Source organism: Microtus pennsylvanicus, chromosome 5, assembly GCF_037038515.1.
Source record: "Microtus pennsylvanicus isolate mMicPen1 chromosome 5, mMicPen1.hap1, whole genome shotgun sequence".
Lineage (NCBI taxonomy): Eukaryota > Metazoa > Chordata > Mammalia > Rodentia > Cricetidae > Microtus > Microtus pennsylvanicus.
This window is the reverse complement of record NC_134583.1, coordinates 19,360,428-19,387,550: the sequence shown is the minus strand read 5'-3', so window position 1 is coordinate 19,387,550 and position 27,123 is coordinate 19,360,428. Positions and strand designations below refer to the sequence as shown.

General features: G+C 37.6%; 1 protein-coding gene across 1 annotated transcript in view; it reads right to left on the bottom strand.

The window, feature by feature from the left end:
- The window catches only part of Nkain3 (sodium/potassium transporting ATPase interacting 3), a 622,827-nt gene that overhangs the window by 455,825 nt on the left and 139,879 nt on the right, over positions 1 to 27,123 (bottom strand). The window lies entirely within an intron of this gene.

Here is a 27,123-nt window from a genome sequence, read left to right as displayed (position 1 = left end):
AGCTCCAATATCCTTTTCCCTTCTTATTTTGCAGGAATTTATATTCTGTTTTCCTTTTTTGGGGAGGGTGAGAAAGGATGTTTTCTTTTCTGTGGCTGGATTATTTCACTTAGCCTAGGGCCCTCTAATTCTACCACGTAGCAGAATTCATTCTTCTGATACTTGAAAAATGGTCCTCACTACATAAATATTTCCACTATTCATCCATCAGTGAATATTATAGATTATTTAATCATTTTACAAATGAGATATATTGGTTATCATGTCCACCTTTGATGTGAATATTTTGTCTCATCTTATTATATTTTATGTTGTCATGTTTGGTTGTTATCTCTGAGCATCTTGTTCCTTTCTAATGAGAGACAGATGGAGAGTGGATCCAGGTGGAAGGAGAGACAGGAACTTGGAGGAGCAGATGGAGGGGAAACTATAATTAGGATACATTTTATGAAAAAAGAATCTATTTTCAATAAAAAAGAAAACTCATGCCATTTTTTTTTTTTTTGCCTATTGTGACTACTGCTATTCTGAACACAGGTGAACCTGTGATGAGCTTTGATGAGCTATGTCTAGTTAGGGGTTTTTATTGCTGTTAAGAGATATCTTGGTCAGAGCACTTCTTATGAACAAGAATGTTAAATTGAGGATGTTTGCTTATAGTTTCAAAGTTTCAGTCCATTATCTTCAGTATGGGGAGCATGGTGGCCTTCAGGCAGTTGTGGTGCTGGAGCTGAGAGTCCTACAACCTGGCTCAGAGGCAACAGGAAGTCAATTCACATACTGGGTAGTATCCTAAGCACTGGAAACCTCAAAGCCCACCCCAACAGTGACATAACTTCCTCCAGCAAGGTCATATCAACTCCAACAAAGCCGCACTAAATAGTGCCACTCCCTATGAGATTATGGGGGCCAATTTCATTCAAAATATCATGAGTTTTTTTTTTTCATTTGATTTAGATATAAACACAATAATAGGGAAAGTGGATCATATGCACATATGTTTTTAATTATCTAAGGAGGCTCCATATTTTCTATAGTAGCTATACTAATTTACATTCTCACTGAGTATATTATAGTATTTTCCCTCTGCATTCTCACAAACAGTTGTTAGTTTTGAAAATCTTTGTGATAGCAATTGTCTATTGTCCTGCTTGAATTTAATTTTGTATTGTGCTTTTAGTTTACAATTCCCCAATGGCTAGTGATATTGTATACTCTTTCATGTACTTCAAAATTTTTTAAATGTCTATTCCAGTCACTCACCAATTTTACATTTAATGGTTAGGCTTTCATTATTTGTTTATTCTGAATGGTGACACTTTGTGGAATGAAGACTTTGTAAGTATTTTCTCACCTCTAAAGGCAGCTTCATAACTCTTCACCTTCACTGTATGGAGGCCGCTTAGTTCACATAATCTTTTTGTATATTTTAACTCTTGTTATCTGACGTGGGATTCCCATCTGTATGCTGTGAATACCATTGGTGAATAAAGAAACTTCCTTGGCCTGTTGATAGGGCAGAACTTAGCTAGGCAGGGAAAAGTAAACTGAATGCTGGGAGAAAAAAGGTGGAGTCAGGGAGAAGTCATGTATCCTAGCCAGAGATAGATGCCAGGAGTTTACCTGGTAAATCACAGCCACGTGGCGATACATAGATTAATGAAAATGTGTTAAATTAAGATGTAAGAGTTAGCCAGACATATGCTAACGCTATTGGCCAAAGAGTATTGCAAATAATATATTTTCTGTGTGATTATTTCTGGAGTCTGGGCAGCTGGGAAACAAACAAGCGGCCTCCTCCAACAGTTGTCTATGGTTTGAGCTTAAAAAAAAATCACTATGCCAATCTCTCAAAGTGTTGCCTTTATCCTTTTTTCTAGAAGTTTCATTGCTTTAGATCTTACCTTAAAGTAGTTGGATCATTTTGAGTCAACATTTGTCTAGAAAGAGAGAAAGGGATCTAGGTTCAATCCTCTGTGTGTGAATATCCAGCTTTTATGACACCATTTACTAAACTCAGTAGTATTTTATATACCAGTTATGAGCTTGCCAAGTAGCTTCAATGAATAAGTAAGTAAATATAGACAGCATCTATGAATAATAAATTTAGTATACAGATTTCTGTAAGGAACATTTAACAACACTAATAAAGGAATCTAAGAAGAAAGAACAACTACAAAGGAAGGGCAACTGATGTTCACGAATTGGAAGAATTAATGCATAGTGTCCATCCTGGATAAAGTAATTTTCATCTTCAACACAATTACTATAAAAATATCAAAGGCATATTCTAAAGAAATAAAAAGAAAATGTAAGTCATATGGAAACAAGAAAGTTCCAAACAGGCAAAGTAATATTGAGATGAATATACTAAAGCTGGAGGCATCAAGACACCTGTCTCAAGCATGCATAATACTATAGTAACAAAGATACCTTGGCACTGGCATAGAAATCAACAGAAATGGGGAAGAATGAGTGTTCAATAAATAAATCTGCACCTATAAGCAGCTAATTGTTAGGAAGTCTCTAAAACCAAACATTTGAGAAAGAGTAAACTCTGGGGTCTTTTTTTATTACTCACAAAGCAGGAAAATCACGTACAAAAGCTTTGAAGAACTGGGAATGCTTGTTGTTTTCCTTATTAAGACTTGAGCAAATAATACTGCTATGAACATAGTTGAACAAATGCTCTTGTCATATGATAGGGCATCTCTTGGGTATATTCCCAGGAGTGGTATTGCTGGGTTCAGGGGTAGGTTGATCACAAATTTCCTGAGAAACCGAAACACTGATTTCCAAAGTGGCTGCACAAGATTGCATTCCCACCAGCAATGGATGAGGGTACCCCTTCCTCCACAGCCTCTCCAGCAAAGGCTATCATTTGTAATAGCCAGAACCTGGAAACAACCTAGATGCCCTTCAATGGAAGAATGGATGAAGAAAGTGTGGAATATCTACACATTAGAGTACTATGCAGTGGTAAAAAACAATGACTTCTCGAAGTTTGCATGCAAATGGATGGAAATAGAAAACACTATCCTGAGTGAGGTAACCCAGACCCAAAAAGATGAATATGGGATGTACTCACTCATAATTGGTTTCTAGCCATAAATAAGGGACACGGAGCCTACAATTGGTGATCATAAAGAAGCTAAGTAAGAAGGTGAACCAAAGGAAAAACATATAGTTATCCTCTTGGCTATGGGAAGTAGACAAAGTTGCCGGGGAGAAAATTGAGATCTTGGGGGTGGGGTGGGATGGGGGTAAGGGGAGATGGGGAGAGAAAAGGGAGAAGGGGAGGAAGGGGGAACTTGGAGAAAAAGGAGAATTGGGATAAAGGAAGGTTGGATAGGGGAGCACGGAAGCACAATTCTTAGTTAAGGGAGCCACCTTAGGGTTGGCAAGAGATTTGAACCTAGGATGGCTCCCAGGTGCCCAAGCCGAGGTCCCCAGTTAATTCCTTGGGCAGCTGGGGATAGGGAACCTGAAATGACCCTATCCCATAGCAATACTGACGAATATCTTGCATATCATCATAGAACCTTCATCTGGTGATGGATGGAGATAGAGACAGAGACCCACACTGGAGCACTGGACTGAGCTCCTAAGGTCCCAATGAGGAGCAGAAGGAGGGAGAACAAGAGCAAAGAAGTCGGGACCACGAGGGGTGCACCCACCCACTGAGACAGTGGAGCTGATCTATTGGGAGCTCACCAAGGCCAGCTGGACTGTGACTGAAAAAGCATGGGATAAAACTGGACTCTTTGAACATGGCGAACAATGAGAGCTGATGAGACGCCAAGGACAATGGTAAGGGGTTTAGATCCTAGGTAATGTGTTGGCTTTGTGGGAGCCTACCCAGTTTGGATGTTCACCTTCCTAGATATGGACAGAGGAGGAGGACCTAGGACTTACCACAGGGCAGGGAACCCTGACTGCTCTTTGGACTGGAGAGGGAGGGGGAAAGGAGTGGGGGGAGGGGGAGAAGGGTGGGAGGAGGGGGAAAAGGGTGGGAGGAGGGGGAGGGAAATGGGAGGCTGGGAGGAGGTGGAAACTTTTTTTTCTCATTTTCTCAATAAAAAAAAGATTTAAAATAAAAAAAAAAGACTTGAGCATGAAATTAGCAAGGGCAAGAGCTTGAATAAAGAACAGTGATGCCAACAAGAGAAGAGATAGAGTTAAGCTGAAAACAGTGATGCAGGTCAGAGAAGTGGCCCTTATTTTCTAAGGCCATGTGGGTGAAAATGATTCTTCTGACATCTGAACAAGAACAAAGGTTCAAAAGAAAATCCTATTATGAACATAGTTGGGTTGGTTGGAGACTGGGTATTTTTCTTATGAGTCCTCTTTCTGTTCTGCTTTCAATGATAATTAAAAGTAAGACAAATCACTATTAAAGATAATGGTATTTTTCTAATCTAGCAGCTACCATGACCTTGGAATGACATGAGACAGTAAATAAAACATACCTATTGGAGGAGCAAGTCTTGGTTAAAAGAACAAAGCTGATCACAATGAAAAGGTGGCTGTACGATAGCTTTCCATTAATGTCTACACCTAGAGTTGCAAACGAGCAAACCTTTTGCACATACTAAAATCAGCTTCTCTACAGATTGAAAAAGCCAATGCTATAAACCCCAAACATTCTTACAGCAATAGTTATTCCAGTGGAGAAAAGGGAACGCTCCTGTAAACCAAGCACATTCACAAAACTCAAGAGCAAACAAAAGCCTCTATCTGCTTGACACACCTCGTGTTCAGTTGCAATGGCTGTTCTATGCAAATTATCTAAGAAAACAGAGAGAGAGCATCTTTGACAACATCTGCCCGCAAATGTTCAGAACACTTGGCATTTGAATCCATGTGGCTAAGTACAAATGTTAATGACTCCGAATTAGATTGGATGGAGTGTGGAGAGTGCCAAGCGTGGCACAGAGATCCACATGAGGGGAACAATCTGTGTGCTGGACACATTTCTTACTCCAGATGAATGCTAAAGTGCTGAGACACTTCAAGGAAATACACGCATTAGCCAAAATGATGCTGGGATTTTTAATTTGCTTTCTTGCTTCCAGGATCAAACACCTGCTAAATTTGTTCTTTTTAGGAGCTAAAAAGCATGGGTTGGCTACCACAGAAATTGGAGCTAGATGACAACCGTCTTAAGAGTATCTTCATATGTGGCGCCTCCCTGACAAGGGGTAAAGTGTGCCTTGTGCTGAACACGGTTTCCTCTGTTTCTGTGGAGAGTAACCTCAGTTGGGCTTTCACCCCGTTCTATCTCCTTTCAGCTGCTTCAGTGTGTACTTATGAAAAACTGCTCACTTTTCACATCAGTGATTGTCACTCTTTTTTTTTTTTTTTTTTTTTTTTTTGCTTGATGTCCTTAAGAACTACCTCAGAGGCACTTGGATAAAACTAAGCATCCTTAATGTATTGGGTGCTTACCTACTTACCTCTTCATTCCAAGTGTGTACCATGCTCAGCTTGCCTGCCATTGTCTCCATTGGTCTCTTTCACTTTCCCCACACCTTATGCCCCACTACCTTCAGAGCACAGCTCTGAGAAAGAATAAGGAGCCCTGGATCAGATACTGGCATTCTTGTGATACCCACTGCTGACACTGCCATCCAGAGCAGATTTACCAAGTGGTAGCCAGAGTAGAAGAGAAAGAACTTGGTAAGTGACCGAAAGTGTTTCTAGATGACAGGCTGAGTACTGGGCTCAGAGATTTCTATGTACAGAGCCCATTTGCAATAAGGTATGAATAAAAATGCCACCTGACTTGTGAACACAGGTGACACTTGATTCGAGTAAAATGACTTCTCAAATAGTTATAAGAAGAGAAAATAACAGGTCATCATTGTGGATTCCTGGGAATTTCTCTAGTGCCAGATTTATTGTTAGCCTCATAATGGCTCCCTCAATCAAAATATCTCTTTCCTTGCTCTCTTCTCTGTCCTTCCTCCATCTCGATTATCCTCTTGCCTCAAGTTCTCCTCCCCCTCCCCCTTTTCCTCCCTCTTCCCCTTCCCTCCACCCTTCTCTCCCCACCTCCATGCTTCCAATTTTGTCCGGTGATCTTTTCTATTTCCCCTTTCCAGGTGGATCTGTGTATGTTTTTCTTAGGGTTCACCTGGTCCTTAGTTTCTCTATATCCTTTGTTTTAAACCTATTATCCACTTATGAGGGAGTACATGCCATGTTCATCTTTCTCGTCTGGGTTACATTACTCAGGACTATTTCTTTCTAGTTCCATCCGTTTGTATGCAAATTTTAAGATGTCATTGTTCTTTACTGCTGAGTAGTACTCCAATGTGTAAATGTGTCACATTTTCTTTATCCATTCTTCAGTTTAGAGGAATCTATATTATTTCCAGCTTCTGGCTATTACAAATAATGCTTCTATGAACATAGTTTAACAGGTAACAAAGCTGAGGTTTCTGAGGAAGCGGTTGTTCTCCAGGCTCAAAAATCATCACTTTGTCATCTACAAAGCAGACTTCAAAAGGAAGGAAGCAGCCAACAGTCCTGCCCATATTTTAAACCTATAATCTGAAACAATGAACAACAAGTTATGAAAAATCTAAGGGTACAGTAGTTGCACCTAAACCTTGGTAGCAACCAAGACCTCTGTAATTAGATTTAAATCTCTCTCAACAAGAGGGAAATCATGCCTGGCACCATAAATGTAGATGAATATCCAGGGAGGGTAAACTCATGAATTTTGGAGAACCTACAGGAGCCATTTTACTAAACCAGCACAATCACTACCTACATTCCAAATATTTGTTTATATACGGACAGATAGGTCTACTAGTCATCATCTCTCATCAATAAAACTTCTTTTTGCACCATATAGAGACTACAATAGAAAAATACAACCAACCATAATGCAGAGTTGTGGATCTTACTAATGAATACCTCTACAAAACACAACTGCCACTCATAAGGCTCAGGAATCACTGGGTAGGAGGGGGTAGAACGATTCTAACAGCCAGATAAAACTTGAACAGGAAGTTTGCGCAGAAATTGTGCCTCCCAAGGGGGTCAGAAGCTACACAGATAACATGACCTGAACAAGGACAACAACAACAAACATGCTAACATGTTTGGGCAAAAGGCCAAGAGGCTTCAGTCTTACATACAGAGCTACATAGAGCTGAGGGATACCGAGGGCTAGAGAAATAGTCTTGCCTAAAGATCAGTACCTCAACTGGTTATATAATACCAAATGATAATCGCTGAAAACACCATAAAATAATATTGCACAGACTTAAGAAATTGTACTTATGTATTTAGGAGTACACACACACACACACCACACAAATGTAACAACAATTAATAAAAAAGAAGCCATAAATTTGAAAAATAGAAAGGGGGATTGGTGGACCATTTAGAGTGATGAAAGGGGAGAGGGAAATGATGCATTATTTTATAAAATCAAAAGATAAAATAAATGATTTTTAAATTATGGAAATGTGTGTCTAGTGATAATTATATAAAATTCCTGCATTAATTAATCTAATGTTCACAGATGCTGACAACAAAGAATGTGATGGCTTTATAATGCCTCCTTCAAACTCTGTATTAAATATTGCTTGGTAAATGGAAGATATATGAATAGTTTGGAATTTGTAAAAAAGTTATTTTTATATGAAATTCTCAGCCATGAATTTAATTGCACTCAACATCTAGCAATATTTCACTCATCAGGTTACCTGGATATGTTTGGATATATAAAATAAAAAAATTTTAAAAAACTTTATAAGAAGATACTTTTAAAATCTTAATAAATTGGTAAAGATGTGGAATACTTTGTCATCCACAAACTTGCTTATGGCCCTGTAAGACACAAAATACCTTAAGGCATCTAAGCAATTCACTGTATTATAGTTTGTCAAGTGTTCATAGAGTGTGGTCTAGAAAGTTACTTTATAAGTTTGGGAAATTTATCTTGAGAAAACAAAAGATCTAAGAAAAGACAAGCTATATACACAGACAGTTATTCACTCAAGCACTTGCCTATGACATTAATATACTGAGAAACAAGAGAAAGACCAATTATAAATATTGAAGAGTTATAGTTTACAAATACAAAGACCGGGAGCATAGAACATACAACGATGACAGAAAGTATTGCCATTGTATTTTTGGATAAGGAAGACTAACAATTCTTTGCTTTATGACATAAAATTTGAAAAACCACATATTTGCTTTAAGTGCTAGTCTGGCTTTTGTACAATTTCATTATGGGAATTCTGCTAACAATGTATCAAGTATAGAGACAGAAACTAGGGAGAAAAGAGGCAATCTTTTTCATTTCTTTCCCAAAATTGTGTATTTTGGGATGCTGAATATTCTTTAGATAATTTTTGATCTGTAAAATCTATAACCAGTCCTCCTAAGATCAAGGAAGACAATTATCCTATCATCAGATCAACTCAGCCCTAATAGCCTGGACTCCTTCCTAGCTGCCCATAGCATTGCTGCACTCAGGAACTCCTCCCTGTCTGCTCGAAATGTCACCCTATACTGTTGCTCCCTTTTCTCCCTATGTTTCACGTTCTCTTTCTCACCATGTGAAGCTGGAGAGCAGGAAATTTCACTGATTTAGTCTTATAGCATTCATTGTTCTGAAAAAAGAGTCTGTCTTACTGTGCATTCATCAGTCACTATTGTTGGTGCAGCCGTTATGGAAGTCGGTGATGTGGATGTTCCTCAAAAAGTATATCAACCACATTATCCAGCTACACGGCTTTTGGGTATATATCCCTTACTCTATAGATAACTGCTAATTCATGTTCAGTGATGCTTATTCACAATAACCATGAATCGACAGTAGAAACAATGGAAAATAAGTGTGGAACTTCTAGGACTCAGTGATTACAGCAGACCTAATCCTGCTGAACTCTGAAACTCAGTCCACATGCCACTTTCTAATGTTCATCGTCACTGACCTTTCCTGCTTCGTTTTGTGAGTTACTCTGTGTGTATGGTGTTGCGGTGTGGAGGAGTACCTTGTTAAGCCGCTTATCCTGGCCTTGAGCTTTGAACCTGCTGCATCTTTCTGACTTTTCTCAGAAGAATGAAGCTTCCCTGATAGTATAGAAAGAAACCTACTCTGGGCTTATTTCAAGTTGCCAAGGGTTTATTTTATGTGAATTTCTTCATTAGATCTTGTCTTATGCATGTCTGAAAGTTGAGAATTGAGCTCACACAGACCGTAAAGTCCATGCAAACAGACAGGCATTCTCCTTGCTTCCACCCGTGCCTGCACAATGATCACAAACTGTAAGAAAATAGAGATCTTCTGGATGAAAGCAGGGAAGGCTGGCGAAATACTGAGAAACTGATTATACATCCTGCTGAATTTAATATTCACAGGTTAAAGGCTTCCAAACCCAGGAATCAGAGAGAAGACTCAGTGGTTAGGAAAGCACACTGCTCCCGCACCCTAAGTTCAGTCTCAGCACACACAAACCTTGCAGTTCATAATCAGCTGTAACCGTAGACCAGGAAATCTTATGCCTTCTTCATGCCCTCAAGGTCACCTGTATTCATGGGGCTGTCCCTCTTCTCTAAATATACATAGCTAAAAATAATAAAAGACATTTTAAAAAGGACTTCTACTGGACAGGTAGTAGGCTTTTTCAGACTGCCAGCACCCAAATCACGGCACGGTGACTTATTATAAGCTAGAAACGCTTGGCCTTGTCTTATGTCTGCCTCACTAACTCTTAGTACTTATTTTAACCTGTTTCTATTCATCTACATTTTGCCTCAGGGAGTTTTACCTTTCTTTCATTCTGTACATCCTATTTTTCTTGCTTGTTCTGTGTCTGGCTTGATGGTGGCTGCCTGGCTGGCTGGTCCAGGGTGTCTCCCTTTCTTTCTGCCTTATTCTCTCCTCTTGCCTCATTCTTGCTTTCTGAGCCTCGATTGCTCCTACTGCTTATATTTCCACCCTGCTAGCCCTGCCTATCTTTCTCCTTCCTGGCTATTGGCAACTCAGTTTTTTTTTTTTATTAGACTGATCAGGTACCTTAAGCAGGCAAAGAAACACGTTTACATCATTAAACAAATGCAGTATAAACAGATGTAACACATCTTTGCCGGATTAAAATAATATTTCACATCACAGACTAGCTTTTAACTCCTCTTAATTCAACTAATTTAATTAATACAATTTGCTATTAGAGAAATTTAAGGTAAAAAGAAATACAAATGGAAGACTTGCTTCAGTAAGAATCCCATCATCTGATAAAATCAGATGGGAAATCAAAACTTCCATTTCTGTTTGTCCATCTTACCATTGTTTCAACAGTTAAAGCAATTGAATAGAGATGATCTGAGATTGAAAGTCCAGCATGGCTCTAGGCATGGCTTGTGAGCTCCTGTGTGCCTTATAGTGAGTGTCAGATTCAAGGTAAGGACTCAGATACCATGATACATCTCAGCCCTAATCCCACAGGAAACTCTGCTTTGGGATCAGCAGGACTGAGCTAGTGTGAAATGCATGTTGAACTTACTCAGTGGTCAGACATCATGGGACAAAATAGTCTCTGTTCTTAGACTCACTATTCCACACCCAGGTCAAAAAATACAAATGCTCAGAACAAATATGAATCATGCATTCAGACTTCAGTTTACCTGCGCTAAGGGGTTTAACCTTGACTGTGTCTTCATTGCCACGGTACATTCCACTTTAACTAGGCTATTTTCCCATGGCACGACCCAAGGAAAGATCAGAGACAGTCGTGAAGGAAGCTAATGCGCAGTCTTATGACAGGTACCAAGTATCACGCCAATGTACATGTCACAGCTTAATTTGATGCATAAACCCTAGAGTCACATCGCTATCACAGGGAGTCATCTGAGTCGCCACTCTTAATCGTTCTTCAGCCTTCTCTGCTATCACACAAGTCTTTCATTGAACTTATTCTGTAGTTTCAAGGACATTGTTTGACTAGAAGAAGGTTCTCACGGCTTCTTGAAGTTCCTCCAGGCTATTAGAGCTCCAAGGCTAAAGAAAGGCAGCAGTCAGCTGGAAGGTGAAATAAAGCAACTTCGGCAGGATTCAGAATCTCTGGTCATTTCAAACCAAAGAACACCCATCCTAAGATTTCCCTTAATAATTTTGTCAAAAATATCTCTGTCCACTTTTATGAATGAGCTTAAGAGATTTGTGTATCTTTAAAGAGATGAAAATTGAAGAGACTATGAAGAAGAATGGCCATATTAGGAGTTTAGAGGTTAAAACAAATATTTACCTACTGGATTGCTTATTATGCTGCAATTATTTATTATGTTTCACTAGTAATGATATTTACATGTCTATATAACATGACAATGAATGAGTCATAGAGAAATGGGGCAAATGCTGGTTCAGCACAAACTATGCTTTTTCTATTATAATCCTCTCTGTGGTCATTCTTAGACCATATCAGATAATTAAGTGACTTTTATAGTCATTTTTGTATTGATTAGTAATACGACATAGCAGAAAAATGAATCATTTATTTTCAAGTTTCCTTAAAAATTTTAAATCCTTTGTTATTTTAGGACAGAAAAAAGCCAATGACTATGGCTGTGATATTTTTAATGTACAGGTCCTGAGTAATAACAAACACAGTAGTGTTATTTGTTTCCTGCTATTATACTTGGACTTGGTTTATCTATCAAAAGGACCCTTTACCTGAGATTACAACTGTTTCCCCTTGACTCGCTCTCTATATTTATGATTTCAAATATAGTATTGGTACACATTTGATTGCAGATATTGTCAATTTCCTATAAATTGGTTCTTCCAGAACTCTGGGCAAATAACAATATTATTGACAAAGTAATTATAAATATGAGGAAACTCACCTAACAAACAGGAAAATGTTTCTCAAATGATAATGATATAAATGCAGGACAACATATTTCTAAATCTGTAAGTTTGTTGCCACCCTTTCTTTATAATCAACTTCCTCTTAAGTTACCACTTGAATTCTTTCACACCCTAGGTGTGTGTATGGTGCTTGCTGGCATTTCAGAGTCTGCAAGAATGCTTCCAAATATTCCCTGCTTATCAACATCGACTTCCAAACCCTCCATAGATGTTTCATCAGTGGCTCTTCCCAAAGAAAGTCTATTCGGCAGTCACACAATTTACAGATCTTGCTTCCATTGGAGAAGGTGGAGCTTTCTTTTTCTGCAATGTTTATTACTTATCTCGTTGGTATTCCTCGTTCATTATTCAAAATTGTCAGTTTAAGCCATTTTAGCCTCATAGCCTAAAATACCTCATATGTGTATGTATATATGATTTTTTTCTTGGCTACCTTTAAAGATTCACTATAGTAGATCTACAGGGAGGTGACAAGATTGGGACTGTGTGCAATGTTACAGTCACACTTAGAAATAAATTATTCATCCTCAAAGGATTAAAGAAGAATATATGACCAAGAAGTACTACTTCTAGGTATATTACCAAAAGACTTTAAAGCAGCTCCTAAAAGAGATTTATGTTTGTAGAAAAATTAATCCTAAATGTTGCAAGTCCAAAATCCTGGGCTCCAGTGACATAGGATCAGAATAGCCAAATATAAGTATAGCAATAGAACAAGATATGATCTATTAAAACGAAGACATTCTAAAACATACCCTAAAGTGAAGGAACATTGTAAAAATTAGAGCAGTGAAACTAGGTAAGATCAAAAAGGGAAAAGAAGCTACATTATTATACATATAAAACATACTTAAAATTACAGAAAAAGGATTGGTGATATTGCTGATTTTTATTCATGGAATGGGTTTAGGGTTATGGGCACCTTAATGGGTGTAGTGCTTCAGTTTTCTCAGACTTATAAAAGTGGGTGATATACTATGTAACACATTTAACACTGAACTATACACTTTAAGGGCCAGGGTAGGAGCTGCAGAGATGTCTCAGTAGATACAGCATGTGCCCCCATAAGCATGGAAATTGGAGTTTGCATTATCGGCATCACATAAAAATGGCAGAGGGTTGCAGTCCCCTATAATCCTGTTTCTGTCTAAAAGATAAAGGCAACGATTCTTGGAGCAATTTGGCTAGCTAGACCAGTTGAATAAAAGAGCTTTGGAAACATTTATAGACCCTTCTTCAGTAAGTGGATTAGAGAGAATTTGAGGAAGACATCTGACATTAACCTCTGACCTCATTCATATGCTCACATGTGTGCACTCATAAATACACATATATTTCCCACATACATGTACACACACATACAATATACATTGCACAAAATAGTTAATACAATAAAATTTATAATAAAAATATGTATATATAAATATATATATTAAATATATACTTAAAGATAAAAATAGGTGCATATTACAAGCTAAAATCATGATGGCTTACAAAGACATGCTACAGCCAGAGATTCATGGAGCCAGAATAAAGGGTCCACATCACAGCCTTAGTCTTTATTCACTAGCATTTATACTATTCAGTTGATCTTCCAGGTTTGGAGAGGAGAGCCCTGAGCATATGGAGAGTGCCAGCAAATTTCAAGCTTTTGAGATTTTAAAAAACAGAGTAACAATGCCCGGTTAGGTTTCTAAAACTTGTGAAATACTTACACTTCTATCTACAATATTAATAATTTTATGTTAAAGCAATCTCATTTGCATATAATACCAAAAGTATGTATTTGGTACAGAGACCGGCATCCAGACATCACGCAGAGAATGAGAGACCTCAGAACACTCAGCACTAATCAAGATGTCTACATCAAGTCCCTCCCCTAAGGGCTCAGGGAACCCTGTAGAGGAGAATTTGGAAAGAGTGTAAGATCCAGAGAGAATGGAGGACAGAATGTACACAAGGCCATCTAAATCAACATGACCAAAGTGCATATGAATTCACAGAGACAGAATCAGCATGCACACAGGTTAACACGGTCTGCAGCAGGAAGCAGCATGCACACAGCTCAGCACAGGTCTGCAGCAGGAAGCAGCATGCACACAAGTCAGCATGGGTCTGCAACAGGAAGCAGCATGCACACAGGTCAGCACAGGTGTGCAGCAGGAAGCAGCATGCACACAGGTCAACACAGGTCTGCAGCAGGAAGCAGAATGCACACAGGTCAACACGGTCTGCAGCAGGAAGCAGCATGCACACAGGTCAGCACGGGTCTGCAGTAGGAGGCAGATTGCACACAGGTCAGCACAGGTCTGCAGTAGGAAGCAACATGCACACAGGTCAGCATGGGCCTGCAGAAGGAAGCAACATGCACACAGGTCAGCACGGGTGTGCAGCAGGAAGCAGCATTCACACAGGTTAGCATGGGCCTGCAGCAGGAAGCAGCATGCACACAGGTCAGCACAGGTCTGCAGTAGGAAGCAGCATGCACACAGGTCAGCACAGGTCTGCAGTAGGAGGCAGCATGCACACAGGTCAGCACGGGTCTGCAGTAGGAAGCAGAATGCACACAGGTCAGCATGGGTCTGCAGTAGGAGGCAGATTGCACACAGGTCAGCACGGGTGTGCAGCAGGAAGCAGCATTCACACAGGTTAGCATGGGCCTGCAGCAGGAAGCAGCATGCACACAGGTCAGCACAGGTCTGCAGTAGGAAGCAGCATGCACACAGGTCAGCACAGGTCTGCAGTAGGAGGCAGCATGCACACAGGTCAGCACGGGTCTGCAGTAGGAAGCAGAATGCACACAGGTCAGCATGGGTCTGCAGTAGGAGGCAGATTGCACACAGGTCAGCACGGGTGTGCAGCAGGAAGCAGCATGCACATAGGTCAGCATGGGCCTGCAGCAGGAAGCAGCATGCACACAGGTCAGCACAGGTCTGCAGCAGGAGGCAGCATGCACACAGGTCAGCATGGGTCTGCAGTAGGAGGCAGATTGCACAGGTCAGCACGGGTGTGCAGCAGGAAGCAACATGCACACAGGTCAGCACGGGTGTGCAGCAGGAAGCAGCATGCACACAGGTCAGCATGGGTCTGCAGTAGGAGGCAGATTGCACAGGTCAGCACGGGTGTGCAGCAGGAAGCAACATGCACACAGGTCAGCACGGGTGTGCAGCAGGAAGCAGCATGCACACAGGTCAGCATGGGTCTGCAGTAGGAGGCAGATTGCACACAGGTCAGCACGGGTGTGCAGCAGGAAGCAGCATGCACACAGGTCAGCACAGGTCTGCAGTAGGAGGCAGATTGCACACAGGTCAGCACGGGTGTGCAGCAGGAAGCAGCATGCACACAGGTCAGCATGGGTCTGCAGTAGGAGGCAGTATGCACACAGGTCAGCATGGGTCTGCAGCAGGAAGCAGCATGCACACAGGTCAGCATGGGTCTGCAGTAGGAGGCAGTATGCACACAGGTCAGCATGGGTCTGCAGCAGGAAGCAGAATGCACACAGGTCAGCATGGGTCTCCAGCAGGAAGCAGCAAGCATACAGGTCTGCATGGGTCTCCAGCAGGTCTTCTGCACATATATTATGGGTTCCAGCTTAGTGTTTTAGGGAATTCCTGAGGAAGAAACAAGGGGTATCTGTTTCTTATGCCTTCTTTTGGGCTCTTTTCTTTATGTTTGTTTCCAATTCTGATATGATAGTTGTTGTTTTATCTTATTTTATTTTACTTTTTTATTACCCCTTAGAAATTTGTTTGTTTTTTAGTGAGAGACAGAAAGGAGTACTTTCATATGGGAGGGAAAGGGGGAAGTAATTGGGAAAAGTAGAGGAAGGGGAAACCATAATCAGGTTATACTAAGAGAGAAAAAAAATCCATTTTCAAAAAAATTTACATACACAAAACAAGTCTGTATTGGGGTCATTCCTTCCCTGAGAAAGGATGCAAACTTCCTTCTTCTAACATCAGCTTTGCTAACAGTAACCTGCAAGCAGCTTCAAACACAGACAAAGTGCTTCTGTAAGTGTGCTACTTGTACACAAATTTCATATAAGATAGGCACGACAGTACATCCCATCATCATACACTAAAAGGCTAAAGCTGGAGGATGATGAGTTCCAGTCCCCCTGAGCTACATTGTGAGATTCAGTCTCTCTCTGTTCCTCTCTCTCTCCATCCCTCTCCTTCTAGCTCTCCCTCTCCTGCCACACACACACACACACACACACACACACACACACAAGTCTAATTATGAGAGGATGTTTGAGATATACAAATGTTTACAGTATGATATGTGTGTTTCTTATTTATATAATATCTGAGCTAATAGATAGGAAAGACATAATTGCTTCTTGCCAGTTATTAGATTCTGAGATAAAATCTTAATATGAATAAATGTTAAAAAGAAGAAACCTGCCAAACAAAATGAAAAGCTGGTCAAAATAAACTAAAGTTCAACAATGTTCTGTGATCCATTTCTGTGACAAGTTAATGGCAAGCTTTTTCACTGACAGCTCCTAATCAAGAAGTATGTTCTAGCCAACCACATAAAACAAGCAAAGGGGAAATAGAGTACATTTGTGAAAGCATGGCAGATACACAAAATCCCTCAGTAGTAAATTTGTAAGCAGAAGGGCTGCATTGCAAGATAAATGTGTTTTCAAATATAACATTCCTACAATTTTAATTATTTCCATCTCCATGGCAACAGGTACCAACTATTACTGATATTCCATAAACAAGTCATTGATTTAAGATGTTGTTTGATCCACCAAAAGAGAAGTTCTAAATTTGCATTAAACAGTAAATTACAAAGGATACATAAGTTTGTTGCGGGGGTGCTTGAGAGGATAATAGCAGAATGCAAGTGATATGAAGCTGTAAATTAAAAAAATAATGAAGAGGGGCCTTCAACTCAGGTCAGGGGAGAGAGTTCTATACAGAAAGAGAAAGAGGGATAATGGACAAAGAATGTTAATGTTGTTTTATAAACTTCAAGAAATCATATTATCATATTTACCTATAATTATATACAATACATATATGTCTTAAGGAAGGTTATACCACTTGGATTGACAAGGCTTCAGACAAGAACCACAGAGTAACAGAAACTCAGGGCAAGGCAAAGGAAGCCTCCTTTGAACTGTTGGTCAGGGTAGCCCAAGTGACTTGCAAACCAGTGTCTTCTAATGCAGCTTTTCAGTTGCTGTAGAGGCTCCAGGGTAGGCCTCTGTTGTAGAAGACACTGTATATGCGCACTTAAGACATGGGACTCAGCTGATCTTTCCTTCAGTCTAGCTTCCATGGTACCAGAAAATGCTCTATGGGATACCAATGAATGGAGGGAATCAGTTAACCGGCTGTGACACCTTTTAACCACAACTCTAACCAGCATGACAATAGATCCATAAAGTAGTAATAAGCAGCACTCATATGTTGGCAACCAGCTGGTATCAACTTGGATACCAGAACTACTTAACAAGAGGAAAATCATAACTGGTACTGGAAATCTAGTCAACTATCAGAGTCAAAAAGGTCATGGATCTTACAAAATAATCTACTACCACCACACTTCTAGATGAGCTTAATTTCTTACTTCATTCTAAATCTAATCCTTATACCCACATATAAGTGTAGTTATCATCCCCCATCAAAGAAAAGACCCTTTACATCAAGTGAAGACCATAAAAGAAAATAACAGAACACAATGTAGAGACAACATAACATGGATAAACCAACCCCTGCGGATGCATCTACTTCATAAGTCCTTTATCTACACTTTAGGGAACATGTTAGAATAGAGCACTAGGAAAATGTAAGAGCCAGAATACTAGGAAGTCTGCTATAAAACACTCTTCTAGTAATGACGGCTTAACAAAGATATGGACAATTGCAATACCACTAGACATGTTAATGTGAAAGGGAGAATTTTGCACAGGGTCCTAGCCCTAGACAAAGAAAGAGTTCACCTCTCTCAGGGATGGCCCAGTAATACAGAGTGGTCAGTCTTGAAATGTAAAACCATGTACATACAAACAACAAAAATAAAGACAGAAAGTTGTATTTATGTGCACATATCCATGGAACAATAATCATCAAAGAAAAAGAAGCTAACAATTTAAGAGTAGGTGTAACATGGGAGAGGTTGGAGGAAAGGAACCTGGGAGGGACTGGAGGGAGGAAAGGGAATGAGGTAACTGATGTCATTCTATTTTAATTAAACATGTATAAAATATATTTGGGTAGAAAAAGCATTAAAATATATAATTAAGCATCTTGCCAATAATGACCAGAGACTTTGCTGATAAGACTCATTGTGGAGTGTGAAGACTTTTGGTAAAATAACCATTGCTAAAAGTTTTATGTTTCTTTTAGACTCCTGAAATTGGAAAATGGCACAGGTAAATCACTGAGTGTGACCATTTGTACATATTCATTTATTCTTTCAGTATCTGCTTGTGAATGACAAGACTTTTGCTTTTGTCTTTAGTGTCTTAAAATTATTGCCATGAAATTTCTATAAAATGCTTGTTATTGATCGTGAAAATACAGATAAAAATTTTCAACATTGTGAAACTCTTTTGTATACCTGTGCAATCATTCATGTATGTTATATTTAGACAGATAATTTTATCATAAAATTAAATATCTTACTACCTGATACATTTATAAAAATTTCATATTGCTAGATGATATTGAATATTTTAGACGGACATGAGGCTTTGAGGTAGAGGGTACTAGAGTAAAGAAAAATCACTCAATTACTCAGTAAAGGATATGTCCAAAACACTTCCATTTTGAAGAATGCAAGCATTCATTTAAAAATACCTATGGTCTTTATTTGTTAGTTTCCCAAATAATTTTTCTATATTTAATAAACCTGGTTAAATAAAGTAGAATGTAGAGAAACCAATGATAATATGGACACAGAAAAGTAATGATGAATAGGTATATCTACTGTAACAAAAAGAAGTGCATAACTTCTTGTAAATATGAGAAAGATGGATAATAGGCATATTTATATGTGTATGCCATTTATAAATATATGACTATCACATTTCATAGGTATATAAATGGTCATAGAATTTTTTAAATGGGAAAACTATGGGAGATGGAGGACTTGGCAACAATCATAGATATGGGTAAAGTTTTTATTAGAAGATAAATATTATGAGTAAAGGGATGACATCTTCATGCAGAATTAGCTGGATAGTCATTGAAATACCAGGCTGCCTTTCCTCATATTTAACATAAGAAGAATTTCAGACAGTGACTATATTCCTTGCTCCCCTTGCATTATTGAAGTAGATTTACCCAGTGGCTTTTCTGGCCTAATATCTATAAAGTGAATAATCTGTATCAGATCCATGTTGACTCAGTAGTCTTGGTCATGGTAGAGGCACTGTAGGAATAATCAGCTCTCTCAAATCAATCCTTGAATAACAGCTGCACTTTGTGAGCACCTCATTCTAATATCTGCAAAGAACTTCACACCAATGACAAATTTATCTGTTAAATTATTGAGACTGCAGGACTATTTTTATAACAGTCTATCAAGTATTATCCTAGCTTTACAACTGTTCAATTCCCATTGCTCAGGACAGACGTAAAATATATTATCAATCAGATATTTCCTTTTAAGTTATGTGCTTAAGGTGGCAGAGATGTTAATGAACTTCTTAAGTCATACATGGAAAATCAATACAAACTACTTACCAATTAAGTAGTAGGCAATTAAGTGTATCTTCTAAAAACCTTGTCTTGAGTGTATTCTGAGACAGCATGTAGTTTTTTGTGGCCAACACTCTAAGGCGGGCCAGTAATGACCCACACTATTGTGAAATAAGGGTGATGGGGACATGTGTGACTCATTGCCACTTGTGATTTTCTAAGTCTCCCAAGTAAGATACTTACAGTCAAATTAAATCATTCATTAAGTATCAACCAACTGGAAAGTGGGTGTTTGGCTCTCATACTCTCCGGGGAGTCACTGGCAACTGAATTTTATTATTTTTATAATCCAATATATTTTCCATTACAATTTTCTTAGTGTTTTGTGATTGTAACAAGGTACAATTCATAATCTTGATGGTTAATTAAAATTTCCATTTGAACCAAATTATTTTCCTAGGATAGATAAAATAATGTTAGCAAAGAATTTTATTAATAGAATTTAAAAATTTATTAGTCGCTTTAGTGTTTGATAATGTATTGCATCCAATATCAAAATAAAAAAGATGCATAACTTTATAATGTTTCTTCTCCTCCAAATAATCTAACAGATTTCCTATATAAGACAAAAGATTTAATACTTTCTACATATTTTCGCATGAGATGAATAAAGTGATCATCACACTCTTAGTATGTTGCCAGTCCTCTAAAATGATGGGATCCAAATCCCTACACAATCTGGCATTTCTGCCGACCACTGTCGAGCGGTAAAGTGGAAGCTTTGACACTTGAACTAGAATCACAGCTTCCCAGTCCATGGAACCATATGACTTTATAATGTTCAGACATTTAATCAATCTATATCTAAAGACACCCCCAATATAAAAAATAGTCCAACTGTCTCATATTCCAAGGCTCCAATGTGGGTTTTAATGTAATGGTATAACGTATAATCAAATCATTAATTGCAATTCACTTCTCAACAGTGAAGTACTATGTCCTGGTATCCTTTAAAGCTTTGATCCACAGAGAAGTGAAAAGCGAGCGGATGCTACAGACAGCCATATCCCTTTGAGATGATACAGAACAATGAGCTCCACCCCAGGCAGATGGTATGTTCATGTCTCCAAATAGGCTACCTCCCTTGCAAGCCAAGCCATGGAGCAAGATTCTTTTCTTGCACTACTAAAGCACACACTCACTGATACCTTCATTGAGGAATTCCATGTCAGAGAAGGTACCAGGAAATAGGAATTCTCAGAAACTGTCAACAGTAGCAAATTTTGGTGTAAACTCTCTGATACACATTTAGGGCCTGACTATACAATGGCAGTGACAAGAGCTTTGAACAATTTATCTCATACTAACAAAACAATATTCTCCTACCAACTCTACCTGGTTGTCTGGAAGCCTGAGGTTAAGAATTGAAAGAACAACAGATGTGCCACCATGTGTAGAACCAGATAGCTGAAGAGATGGATTTGATAGAATTATTTTAAACACGCTAAATTCATTTTTCATGTGATTTCCACATCTAATCATATGCTTAAGGCCAGTGGAATCAGAAAGAGATATAAAATGTTTACTAAGAAAATAATATTTCAAGCCTAGGCTCATTACTCTGATCCTTATACATAACATGAGCAATAGCGAAATGTCAATTACATTTTATAGATGAATTCCTGACTGTGAAATATAAATTAATTATACAATCTGATTGACCTTAATAAGTCATATGTAACTAGATACGGTGACTCATAAGTTTACAATGGCAAAATGTGAGCCTTTGCTTAGCAGGATTTATCTGTCTGGCAACTAGGCCTCTTTGGATTCAAAATAAATGAGTTACCAAATCCCATAAAACCTACTTCATTAGGCAAGTTACTTCTTTCTTCTTACAAAAATGAATGATCAGACACCCTACAACAAAACCACAGTAAAGAAAGAACTCTGACTTGGCTTAATGATGCTACCCACGTGCTATCTGGAAGATAACTGGTGTCACCTGATAGCTGTACTAGCATGCACTGTTCATGAACTTTAAGCCTGTCCATTTATTTCATATGTAGGTGAAAGAGTCATTGATCATAGAAATGCATATTCTCTTGGCCGGTTAGACACGGAGTTGTAAACAACTGAAAATAGATTGTGTCTGGATTTATGGACTTGTACTAAAAGCATTTTTATCTTTCTGACATATACTAGTGTTCATTGGAAAATACCTTCCATTGTGAGATCTGACATGAAAGTGAGAAGAAAAATTACTAGATGACTGCATGCCATAATTTCATTTTGATTATCCCAGGGCTACTGTACCTACTGAGCAGGACAGCCATGAGGTCAGATACAATGATTGTGAATACACTCACCACTGACTATCTGTAGGACTCATGAATTTTAATCACCACCGAATCTTAGTCTATCAGTGGCACATGCATTCACTAAGTCCTTCCTGTGACTTAAGGATATGAGTTGGTCATTTCCAGATAACTAATTTACATCAGAACTTCTGCACTCTGCAGAATGGCATTTTTCTCCAACTAAAGGTGATAACTTCTGCAGATGGTATAGCTTTCTAAGATGTGCCTGAGCTATTCATTTGGTGCCATGTGCATTGGCTCACTACCTGTGGCAAAGAAAAAGTAGTAATCATGACCTCAGCATGGGATTATCAAAACTAGTATCCAGAAGGAGCCATCTTAAGCATAGAAGAACGGCTACTACAGTTCTAGGCAAATTACAGGCTGAAATCCAGTCTGATGATTGATTTTTGTACAGATACTCAATAGCTGAACTTAAAATCTATGTATTTGTTACCTAGAGCTTTAATTCCAGAAACCAAGGATAGAAAAGTAAAGCTTATCCCTTTTAGCATCACTCAGTGAATATTCTACAAAATACATTCCTTTATCCCTTAAAGTTAGGTAGTAAAGTCTTATACGAGGCAAAATAATGACATTCCTATTCAACCTGGAGCTGTAGTGCTTCCTGGTTCACAGTGTATCTTAGAAACATAGAGCAGTTCAGTGTTGATTGAAGTAAACATTTATAATGTCAATAAAGAGTCAACATAGCTGCCAAACTGATGCAAACAAGAATACGTTTGATATTCAAGAGATCCCACAGGTTATCACTCAGTGCTTCCATACCCAGTTCTGAGAGTAATGTAGGAAACACAGAATATAACCACCAAACACAAAAGATACTAAATATTATATAACAGTGAACATAACATTTAGATCTATAAACTACGTAAGTCACTTGATCCAATCATATATTTGCTGTAAGATGAGGGAAATTTGCAAGAGATAGTGTAGAAAGGAGGTTCCAAATTATGATGGCTGTCCCATGACCAACTACAGTCATTGAGACATAGATGACTTAGTTGTGTCTCTTAAATAAAGCTTTCCAAGGATTGAAGGAGTCTACATTTTAAAGAAAATTCTCTAATATGCTTGATTTATTTTATCATTTACAGAAGAACCTTTTTTTGTTTGAATAGGTACATAAAATAGGGGATCCTAAACCTGTTTAGAAAAATTAACTTTGGTGGTGAAAAGAAAATGAAATAGAAGGCAAGAGAGAAAATGTTGTACAAAGAAAGCATGTATGTCCCCTTCATCTTGACAAAACCAGATAGAAGTAGACTCTGAAAGTGTGTTAAGCATAAATATCTGGAAGGTAAGGAGTAATGCAGGTGCCTTCAAGAGTCCCAGAACATGCCATCAAAGTTTAAAAACACCTCCTAAAATCAGGGCATAAGAACTGGAAGCAAAAAGTGACCAAAAAAGTTATTCATTTCTTAAGTATAGAAGGTAATAATTCTTAATAAAATAAGAATCCTGTGTCATCAAATGAAAAATGTTTCTATAGTTAGATTTATAACATAGAATAATATTTCCTTGAGAAATAGTTAATAGTATCAACAGGTGCCTTAATCCAAAGCTGAACCTTGACTTACTTCTAAGATACATCTTATGACAAAAATCAGTACATGCAGAACAAAAAAATATATACATAATTAATATTACCATATTTTGTCATTAAAATATTTTTTAAGAATTAGAAGCTGAGATATCCAGATCCTTAACAATTTTTTCATGGTTGATGATGATAATATTGACCACAATGAGAAAAGTTGGTACTGCAATGGTACCTTAGTACATTCTCACCTACTAAAACTCACATCTATTATAAGAGCAGCACATATTTTATTTCACTAAGAAACTTAGCTTAGACCAAATTTCCTGATTCAAATTTTAGACTCTCTTTCAATGTGTTAAATTACTTCAGTAAACAAATTTGGCATTGGGCTCTAACTAGTTGAATTTGATTAAAATATATTAAATAAATGAAGTTGTGAGTGATGGGAACTGTTACCATACTCTGTATTTGCAAGATACTTATTCGCTGAGCAATTCTAAGACCAAAGGAAAATGAAAGTCTGGGACTCAGAGAGAAAACAAAGAATGGACTCACAAGTAGCAATCAAAACAGATCAAGTTATCTAGCATTTGTCCCAAACATTCAAAATGCTTGGGAGAACTCTCTGTACTCCAGCCATATGATGGCACAGCCCGAGAGGACAAGAAAATAAAAGCCAGCATTTTAAAGATGCTGGAATATAAAATGAAGGACCCTGAGTATTATAAATGTCAATGTAATATAAAAGTATATAAATATTTAATACATTTGTGAACAAATGTATAAACAGTTTATTACAAAAGACAAATCTGAAATTGGCTATTTCTTTTCTTAGAATTAGCACACAAAAAGAATACATAGAAACCCATCTAGGCAAAATAGTATTTGAAGAAAAATCTAAAAAGATATTTAAATTATAGTATGACATATTCATGAACACTAACTGATGAATAGAAATTTATTTTAAATATAAGAAATATAAGAAAAATACATAGAAATTCATTTTAAGTATAAAAAACTAAAAACATATATAATCAAATATATTTGAAATGTAAGAATTTCTGTGTGGCAAAATCATCATAAGCCTTCAAGCCATCATTCTACTTCCCCACAATCATTAATTCTTTGTTGTCAGCTACTTCAAGAAGAGCACGGTCCACAACAACACTAATAAACAAAAACATGCGGTGATTTTTATCTCTCTTGCAGTTGGCTTCAGGTAAGTGTATAAGTTCTGATTGATGCGATATGAATAGAGGAGCTTTTTTTTTGAAAACTTAAAAAGTTTTAGAACATTAATTCTGCAGCTCCCTCATAGAAGGATTTGCTTTGTTTTGCTTTGCATGATGCTGTCTCGAGGGTGAATAATGTCTTAGACCACAAAGATAGATGAAAATAAATGCTGTAAGGAGGGTTGGAGCAGAAAGCAAGGTTCTTGGTGAGATTTGTGGAGAAAAATATTACTGCTGAGCATATTGGCCATTGTTCAACTCTAGACCTTTATATTACGGGTAAATAACAGGGGCACTCTGAATCTGTGGGTTCAATACACACGGATTTCATCTCTGCAAAGCGCCGTCAATGAACATATATGAAAGCAGGTTCGCTTGTTATTGCTACCCAATTAAATACTGTGGCATAAAAATGCATATATGTCATTTGAATGTAATATGCACTAAAAGTATCTGGGGATGATTAAAAACACAAGAAATGATATCTGTCAGCTAAATGCTTCATGAGTTCACAATAAGAAGTGAAGCACCTGTGGGTTAAGGTACCCATGAAAGTCCTTTATGAGAAAAGATAGGACTTCATCTTGCTCTTGCCACAATTTTTGGAGAGTACAAAATTCAGTTGAGTGAATCAGTTATTAAAACTTTCATAATTTTAGTAATTCTAAAGTGATTATATTGACAGTGACTTTTAAAAACAAATTTTGAAAGTACCCATAAGGACTCTTACGAGACAATCATTCTAGCAGAAACTTACTGAGATATTATATGACAAATTAGCAAAACAATATTACAACTTTGCCTTCCAATTTTCATCACCTAACTTTTAATAATAGAAACCATGAGAGGATATAAAATAAATGTTACAAAGCAAAAAGTAGATTATACACAAATGTAACAGCTAAGTACTAACATATTTTTGAAAAGTATCTATTCTATTATTGAATTCAGTGCATGTTTATTTTTTAAATCAATAAATATTTATGCCACCACTGTGGTGGTTTGAATGAGTATGCTCCCATATGTTCAATATTTGAGAAATTAGTTTGTAATTGGTGGAATAGTTTGGGAAAGATTAAACAGTGTGACTTTGTTGGAGAAGGAGTGTCACTGGGGGGTGGTATTTCAGGTTTCAAAAGTCTACCCATTGCCAGTTAGCTTTATCTCTCTGCCTGCTACTTGTGGATCAGAGATAAGCTCCCAGCTACTGAGTCAGTGGCTGCCTGTCTATTGCCACACACCCCACCATGAGCGTCATGGACTCACCCGCGGAAACGATAAGCCCTCCTTAAATATTTTCTTCTACAAGTCACTATTCCCCTGGTGTTTTGTCATGGTAATAGAAGGGGAAGCAAGACAACCATAATCCTAAAATTGTTCTTGAGATAGAAAGAATTATGTGAGTGCATGTTCACATATAATAGATTAGAGGATAGTGAAAAATATTAATATGTTTACCTCTAAATGATGTGTTCTATTATTTCTTCCTTTTATTATATAAGAAACGTATATTACTCTTAAAGTCAATTAAAACAATGATTTAAACACATTGGTCCTTGGGATCTGAATTACTACAAAAGTTTTATATTACAATGTCAAGGTTGTCTTTAGAGTCAGTCTTGTTCTGTGGTTACTATACCGGCAGTATGAAGAAAAAGATTAAAAAGGAAATATATATTTTATTCATGACTAAACTTATTCTAAGTAGATATTGTTTATTAGTTTTCTGACAAAAATATATGTAAAAAAGAAAAGATGTCCATTTTGATTTATTTCTCATAGTCACATATATGTCTGATAAAACTTTAATTTGCCTTCCCAGAATATAATTAGAAATAGACTATCTTATATAAAAGGGAATGTTCTGATATGTTTATTGTGCTTAAAGACATTAATCTAATATAATGAAACTTAATTAAAATGGTTCAGTTCCAAATAAAAATGTAATGAACAATCTCCCCCTCTATACACACACACACACATATATGTATAATCGATAGATATAAATGTACACATATATGTATGTATACATACATCGTTTTAATTTCTTGAGAGTTTCTTACATTTAGATCATGAAATGTGATCATATATATGACCTTTTTCTTCCCTAATCCCCCAATAAAAATAAATTACAACATGCCAAGCCTCCTCTTAACTTCGTGACACACATATTAGACACATATATAATATATGTGAGATATACTTAGTGAAATATATATGTATCTCACTATATACATATATAGATATGTGCATACATAACACAAATTAAAATCAGTGTTGCCCATATGTGCACAGGTATAGGGCCCTCCACTGACTCATGGAAACTTCTCAGTGGCCACACCCTCAGAAAATAATGATTCCTCGTTTCCAGCGACCATCTCCTCTGACTAGCCCCTCAGTAAGAGGA